The sequence below is a fragment of the Hyla sarda genome, unplaced genomic scaffold (genome assembly GCF_029499605.1).
Source record: "Hyla sarda isolate aHylSar1 unplaced genomic scaffold, aHylSar1.hap1 scaffold_130, whole genome shotgun sequence".
NCBI lineage: Eukaryota > Metazoa > Chordata > Amphibia > Anura > Hylidae > Hyla > Hyla sarda.
Window position 1 is genome coordinate 569824 of NW_026607923.1, and position 9003 is coordinate 578826.

Consider the following 9003-nt stretch of genomic DNA (forward strand, 5'->3'; position numbering starts at 1 on the left):
TTTCCCCATCACACAGGTAAAGCCCACAGTGGGTAGGTAGGGAATACCCCTATAAGATAGGATACCCAAGCAGATCGATAATGTACCTAGTAGGTGATGCCTCCAGGTAGGTAATATCCCCAGTAGGTAGTAGTTGATGCCTCCAGGTAGGTCGTATTTATTGCCCCCAGTAAGCATGTAGAAGGTAATGCCCCCAGTAGGTAGTGCACCCAGATAGGTAATGCCCCCAGTAGGTAGTTTCATCAGGTAGGTAATGCCCCCATTAGGTAACGTTTTTTTGATGGAATAAATCACCCCGTTTTTCACTTTATGGAGTACTGCACTGGCTTTATTTTTCTAGATAGACAGATAGATATGAGATAGATAGACAGATAGATATGAGATAGATAGATAGATATACAGCAACAGAAGAATGTAGCAGCACACTGCCAGCACAAAGATATAGTTGCAACATGAATATGCAGTTAAAACATGAAGAGCTATACAGCTATGGTGTAATAGATGCAAATGTGAAACTATGAAATAGTGAGATACTTAGCTCGCAAATTTGTCTCCGCCGGCGGTCAAATAGCTTGGACCGTCCCACCGCGATAAGGTGGCCTCCTTGGGACGGACCCTACACTGTGAATATGCCTCTGTATGAACAGTTCAGTAAGCATGGCAGGGTCTGGAACATCCAAGACACCTTATATACACACCTGATAGAGGTGGGTGGGGTGCAAGGCCAACATGGAGGTAGCCACTCCCCCGTATGTGCAATACAGACAAAGAATAAGTCAGCCAGCACTTTAGTTGATACCAAACTATTATATGGACCTGGCCTACAGGTGCATGCTACTAGGCTAGATATACAGCAACAGAAGAATGCAGCAGCACACTGCCAGCACAAAGATAAAGGTGCAACATGAATATGCAGTTAAAACATGAAGAGCTATACAGCTATGGTGTAATAGATGCAAATGTGAAACTATGAAATAGTGAGGCACTTATCTCGCAAATTTGTCTCCGCCGGCGGTCAAATAGCTTGGACCGTCACACCGCGATAAGGTGGCCTCCTTGGCACCCCACCCACCTCTATCAAGTGTGTATATAAGGTGTCTTGGATGTTCCAGACCCTGCCATGCTTACTGAACTGTTCACACAGAGGCATATTCACAGTGTAGGGTCCATCCCAAGGAGGCCACCTTATCGCGGTGGGACGGTCCAAGCTATTTGACCGCCGGCGGAGACAAATTTGCGAGCTAAGTGCCTCACTATTTCATAGTTTCACATTTGCATCTATTACACCATAGCTGTATAGCTCTTCATGTTTTAACTGCATATTCATGTTGCACCTATATCTTTGTGCTGGCAGTGTGCTGCTGCATTCTTCTGTTGCTGTATATCTAGCCTAGTAGCGTGCACCTGTAGGCCAGGTCCATATAATAGTTTGGTATCAACTAAAGTGCTGGCTGACTTATTCTTTGTCTAGATAGATATGAGATAGATAGATAGACAGATAGATATGAGATAGATATGAGAGAGATATGAGATAGATAGATAGACAGATAGATATGAAAGAGATAGATAGACAGATAGATAGATAAAGTAAATATATGCAGCACACCAATATCCGTGAATCAAACTAGCAGTGTTTTCTTCCATGATGCAGTAGACAATGTTTCGGTGATCTCTCAACGCCATTTTCAAGTCTTGAAAATGGTGATGATGAGAGATCACCGAAACGTTGGTGAAAAATGAAAGGAGCGATCTGATTGGTTGCTATGGGCAACTGGGCAATTTTTCCTTTGCACAGGTTTTAATAAATCTCCCCCTAAGTGCTTGCACCATCTACAAGTCTGAAGTATTGTCTGGAGGTGCTGCTTTTATTTGGACTAGATAGATAGATAGATAGATAGATAGGAGATTGATATGATATAGATAGATAGATATGAGATAGATAGATAGATAAATAGATAGATATGAGATAGATAGATATAGATAGATATGAGATAGATATGAGATAGATAGATAGATATGAGATAGATATGAGATAGATAGATAAATAGATAGATATGAGATAGATAGATAGATAGATATAGATAGAATATAGATATATATGAGATAGATATGAGATAGATAGATATGAGATAGATAGATAGATAGATAAATAGATAGATAAGAGAGAGATAGATAGATATAGATAGATAGAATATAAAAAGATATGAGATAGATAGATATGAGAGAGATAGATAGACAGATAGATAGCTAAAGTAAATATATGCAGCACACCAATATCCGTGAATCAAACTAGCAGTGTTTTCTTCCATGATGCAGTAGACAATGTTTCGGTGATCTCTCATCGCCATTTTCAAGTCTTGAAAATGGTGATGATGAGAGATCACCGAAACGTTGGTGAAAAATGAAAGGAGCGATCTGATTGGTTGCTATGGGCAACTGGGCAATTTTTCCTCTGCACAGGTTTTAATAAATCTCCCCCTAAGTGCTTGCACCATCTACAAGTCTGAAGTATTGTCTGGAGGTGCTGCTTTTATTTGGACTAGATAGATAGATAGATAGGAGATTGATATGATATAGATAGATAGATAGATAGATAGATAGATAGATAGATATGAGATAGATAGATATGAGATAGATAAATAGATAGATATGAGATAGATAGATAGATATAGATAGATATGAGATAGATAGATATGAGATAGATAGATAGATAGATATGAGATAGATATGAGATAGATAGATAAATAGATAGATATGAGATAGATAGATATAGATAGAATATAGATATATATGAGATAGATATGAGATAGATAGATATGAGATAGATAGATAGATAAATAGATAGATAAGAGAGAGATAGATAGATATAGATAGATAGAATATAAAAAGATATGAGATAGATAGATATGAGATAGATATGAGAGAGATATGATAGACAGATAGATAGATAGATATGAGAGAGAGATGGTAGATACATAGATATGAGATAGATAGATAGATAGAAATGAGATAGATAGATATGAGATGGAGAGATCGATATGAGATAGATAGATAGATATGAGATAGATAGATAGATATGAGATAGATAGATATGAGATAGATAGATAGATATGAGATAGATAGATATGAGATAGATAGGAGATTATAGATAGATAGGAGATAGATAGAAAGATAGATAGATATGAGATGATAGATAGATAGATAGATATGAGATAGATAGATAGATAGATAGATAGGTAGATAGATATGAGATAGATAGATAGATAGATAGATAGATAGATATGAGATAGATAGATATGAGATAGATAATGGATAGATAGATAGATATGAGATAGATAGATATGAGACAGATATGAGATAGATAGATAGATATGAGATAGATAGATATGAGATAGATATATAGATAGATATGAGATAGATAGATAGATAGATATGATATGATAGATAGATAGATAGATAGATAGGAGATAGATAGATAGATAGATAGGAGATAGATAGATATGAGATAGATAGATAGATAGATAGATTTGAGATAGATATGAGATAGATAGATATGAGATGATAGATAGATAGATAGATAGGAGATAGATAGGAGATAGATAGATATATATGAGATGATAGATAGATAGATATATATGAGATGATAGATAGATAGATAGATAGATAGGAGATAGATAGATATGAGATAGATAGATAGATAGATAGATATGAGATAGATAGATATGAGATAGATAGATATGAGATAGATAGATAGATAGATATGAGATAGATAGATAGATAGATAGATAGATATGAGATAGATATGAGATAGATAGATAGATATGAGATAGATAGATGGATATGAGATAGATATGAGATAGATAGATAGATAGATATAAGATAGATAGATAGATATGAGATGATAGATAGATAGATAGATAGGAGATAGATAGATAGATAGGAGATAGATAGATAGATAGGAGATGATTGATAGATAGATAGATAGGAGATAGATAGGAGATAGATATGAGATAGAGATCGATATAAGAGAGATGGATAGATACATATGAGATAGATACATAGTTTTGCAACAGCTGGAGGCACCCTGGTTGAGAAACAATAAGATGGAGGTAAATAGGCACATCTCATTGTCTTTTAAAGGAAAAGTCTCATGCTCAAAATCTTTCCCCTTAAGCTTTAGATCGCGAGGGGGGGTCCGACTGCTGGGGCCCCCTGCGATCTCCTGTTTGGAGCCCCCGTGCACTAGCACAGGAGCGCATCACGATCTTCGCCCGAAGCGGAGGCCGCCACGCCCCCTCCATATAGTTCTATGGGAGAGCCGCGCACTTGTGCTAGTGCATGGGGGCTCCAAACAAGTGATCGCAGGGGGCACCAGTGGTTGGACCTCCCGCAATCTAAAACTTCGGATAGGGGAAATGTTTTTGAGCATGAAACTTATCCTTTAATCAGCTCTAGCTATGGCAAAACTACAACTCCCACCATGTCTACATTGCCAAAGGCATGCTGGGAGGTGTAGTTTTGCAACAGCTGGAGGCACCCTGGTTGAGAAACAATGAGATGGAGGTTTTTAGGCACTCTCTCGTTGATTCTTAACCAGGGTGCCTCCAGCTGTGGCAAAATTATAACTCCCAGTATGCCCACATTGTGTAGTATGGGCTAGCCAGTTCAGAGGACACTGAGCTGTACCCACTGCCCTGGGTGCTATATATATAGCAGGTACCTCACACAGCTTAGCAGTATATCACTCTATACCAATGTCTGTGCTGTGCCCTCCGGCTGCATCATACTGCATATACTACTTTTTATATAGTATAGGCCAGACAGGTCGTAGGGCACAGCACAGACTGACATTACATCATGCATGCTGCCAGGCCCGGCCACAGTCACTGGGACTTCAGGACGGGCTGACCTCCTACTGACCTGCTGCTTTTTACAAAGATGCCGGCACCGTTACAGGGGGATCCTGGAGCTCCTCTTACAGGTGGGGAGGCAGAGCCACAGAGGGTGTGAGGCAGGGGCGGACACAGACAGCAGAGGGCCCTTGTGCAAAGAATGTGCCTGACCCCCCCCCCCCCGCCCCCCCCAAAAAAAACATCAATTGTTCAGGACCCCCCCCTCCATGTGTCACTTACTCAGGTGGACCCCCATATGTCACTTGCTCGGGAGGACCCCCCCCCTGTATAAGTTTCTAATTATTTATTAAGGCCTCCCATATGCCGCAGCTCATTCAAGCCCCCCACATTAGGTAGCATAGATTCCCAACATTAGGTAGCATAGATTCCCCACATTAGGTAGCATAGTTTCCTCACATTAAGTAGCATAGTTTCCCCACATTAGGTAGCATATATTCCCTACATTAGGTAGCAGTTTCCCCACATTAGGTAGCATAGTTTGTCCACATTAGGTAGCATAGTTTCCCCACATTAGGTAACATAGTTTCCCCAAATTAGGTAGCATTGTTTCCCCACATTAAATAGCACAGATTCCCCACATTAGGTAACATAGTTTCCCCACATTAGGTAGCATAGTTTCATCACATTAGGTAGCACAGATTCCCCACATTAGGTAACATAGTTTCCCCACATTAGGTAGCATAGTTTCCCCACATTAGGTAGCATAGTTTCCCCACATTAGGTAGCACAGATTACCCACATTAGGTAACATTGTTTCTCCACATTAGGTAGCATAGTTTCCACACATTAGGTAGCACAGATTCCCCACATTAGGCAACATAGTTTCCCCACATTAGGTGGCATAGTTTCCCCACATTAGGTAGCATAGTTTCCCCACATTAGGTAGCACAGATTTGCCGCATTAAGTAACAAAGTTTATCCACATTAGGTAGCATAGATTCCTCACACAGGGATGTGGAAATTCTATCGCCCGACGCCCGGGACAAGTAGTTTTGGGCGCCGGGCAGGTGAATTGTTTATAGGTTTAGGCCTGTATCGGGCTAGCAGGGACAGACCAACTTCCCCAATATTTTTCTTTACTGCCGGTGTGAGGCGCAGGAGCGGATGCAAGTATGGAGGGGGCAGCGGGGGCCCCCCGCTGACCGCAGAGCCCGAGGTCGCACGTTCGCATTACATAATTGAGCCACGCCCCCTTATCTAATCCTCCCGGAGGATGGAGGATGCAGCTACACATAACAAAAGAAGACAGGGGGAGAGAAAGAATGTCCACAGCTCGGCACACAGCTCCTCCCCCGCACACAGCTCTATCCCTCCCCCTGCTCTTTCTTCACAGGACCTAATCCACCACGGGGAGGTTGCATGTTTGTACGGGGAAAACAGAGCGGGTGAGGGGAGAGAGGAGAGGACGTCCGGTGTGAGGGGAGATTTTCAAACCCATGTAACCTCACACCGGCCGGGACTACAGCTCTGATGTCCACTCATGGCGGCTCAGGTGAGGAGGCAGAGAATGCAGGTGGCGGGGACAGGAAGGGTGGTTCTATATGTATGGTGTGAGTGTATGTGTGTATAATGTCTGTGTGTGATGTGTATGTAATGTATAATGTGTGTATGATGTCTATGTGTGATGTGTATGTAATGTATAATGTGTGTATAATGTGTGATGTGTATGTAATGTATGATGTGTGTATGATGTCTGTTTGTGTGTGATGTGTATGTAATGTATAATGTGTGTATGATGTCTATGTGTGATGTGTATGTAATGTATAATGTGTGTATGATGTCAGTGTGATGTGTATGTAATGTATAATGTGTGTATGATGTCTATGTGTGATGTGTATGTAATGCATAATGTGTGTATTATGTCTATGTGTGATGTGTATGTAATGTATAATGTGTGTATGATGTCTATGTGTGATGTGTATGTAATGTATAATGTGTGTATAATGTCTGTGTGTGATGTGTATGTAATGTATGATGTGTGTATGATGTCTGTCTGTGATGTGTATGTAATGTATAATGTGTGTATAATGTATGTGTGTGATGTGTATGTAATGTATGATGTGTGTATGATGTCTGTCTGTGTGTGATGTGTATGTAATGTATGTGTGTATGATGTCTATGTGTGATGTGTATGTAATGTATAATGTGTGTATGATGTTTATGTGTGATGTGTATGTAATGTATAATGTGTGTATAATGTCTGTGTGTGATGTGTATGTAATGTATGATGTGGGTATGATGTCTGTCTATGTGTGATGTGTATGTAATGTATAATGTGTGTATGATGTCTGTGTGATGTGTATGTAATGTATAATGTGTGTATGATGTCTATGTGTGATGTGTATGTAATGTATGTGTGTATGATGTCTATGTGTGATGTGTATGTAATGTATAATGTGTGTATTATGTCTATGTGTGATGTGTATGTAATGTATAATGTGTGTATGATGTCTATGTGTGATGTGTATTTAATGTATAATGAGTGTATAATGTCTGTGTGTGATGTGTATGTAATGTATGATGTGTGTATGATGTCTGTCTGTGTGTGATGTGTATGTAATGTATAATGTGTGTATAATGTCTGTGTGTGATGTGTATGTAATGTATGATGTGTGTATAATGTCTGTCTGTGTGTGATGTGTATGTAATGTATGATGTGTGTATAATGTCTGTGTGTGGTGTGTATGTAATGTATGATGTGTGTATGATGTCTGTCTGTGTGTGATGTGTATGTAATGTATAATGTGTGTATAATGTCTGTGTGTGATGTGTATGTAATGTATGATGTGTGTATGATGTCTGTCTGTGTGTGATGTGTATGTAATGTATAATGTGTGTATGATGTCTATGTGTGATGTGTATGTAATGTATAATGTGTGTATGATGTCTATGTGTGATGTGTATGTAATGTATAATGTGTGTATGATGCCTATGTGTGATGTGTATGTAATGTATAATGTGTGTATGATGTCGATGTGTATGTAATGTATAATGTGTGTATAATGTCTGTGTGTGATGTGTATATAATGTATAATGTGTGTATAATGTCTGTGTGTGATGTGTATGTAATGTATAATGTGTGTATGATGTCTATGTGTGATGTGTATGTAATGTATAATGTGTGTATGATGTCTATGTGTGATGTGTATGTAATGTATAATGTGTGTATGATGTCTATGTGTGATGTGTGTATAATGTCTGTGTGTGATGTGTATGTAATGTATGATGTGTGTATGTCTGTCTGTGTGTGATGTGTATGTAATGTATAATGTGTGTATGATGTCTATGTGTGATGTGTATGTAATGTATAATGTGTGTATGATGTCTGTGTGATGTGTATGTAATGTATAATGTGTGTATGATGCCTATGTGTGATGTGTATGTAATGTATAATGTGTGTATGATGTCGATGTGTATGTAATGTATAATGTGTGTATAATGTCTGTGTGTGATGTGTATGTAATGTATAATGTGTGTATAATGTCTGTGTGTGATGTGTATGTAATGTAGCATGTGTGTATGATGTCTATGTGTGATGTGTATGTAATGTATAATGTGTGATGTGTATGTAATGTATAATGTGTGATGTGTATGTAATGTATGATGTGACTATAATGTCTGTGTGTGATGTGTATGTAATGTATGATGTGTGTATAATGTCTGTGTGTGATGTGTATGTAATGTATGATCTGTGTATAATGTCTGTGTGTGATGTGTATGTAATGTATGATGTGTGTATAATGTCTGTGTGTGATGTGTATGTAATGTATGATGTGTGTATAAGGTCTGTGTGTGATGTGTATGTAATGTATGATGTGTGTATAATGTCTGTGTGTGATGTGTGTATGATGTCTGTCTATGTGTGATGTGTGTATGTAATGTATACTGTGTGTATGATGTCTGTCTATGTGTGATGTGTGTATGTAATGTATACTGTGTGTATGATGTCTGTCTATGTGTGATGTGCATGTAATGTATACTGTGTGTATGATGTCTGTCTATGTGTGATGTGTATGTAATATATACTGTGTGTATGATGTCTGTCTATGTGTGATGTGTATGTAATGTATAATGTGTGTATGATGTCTGT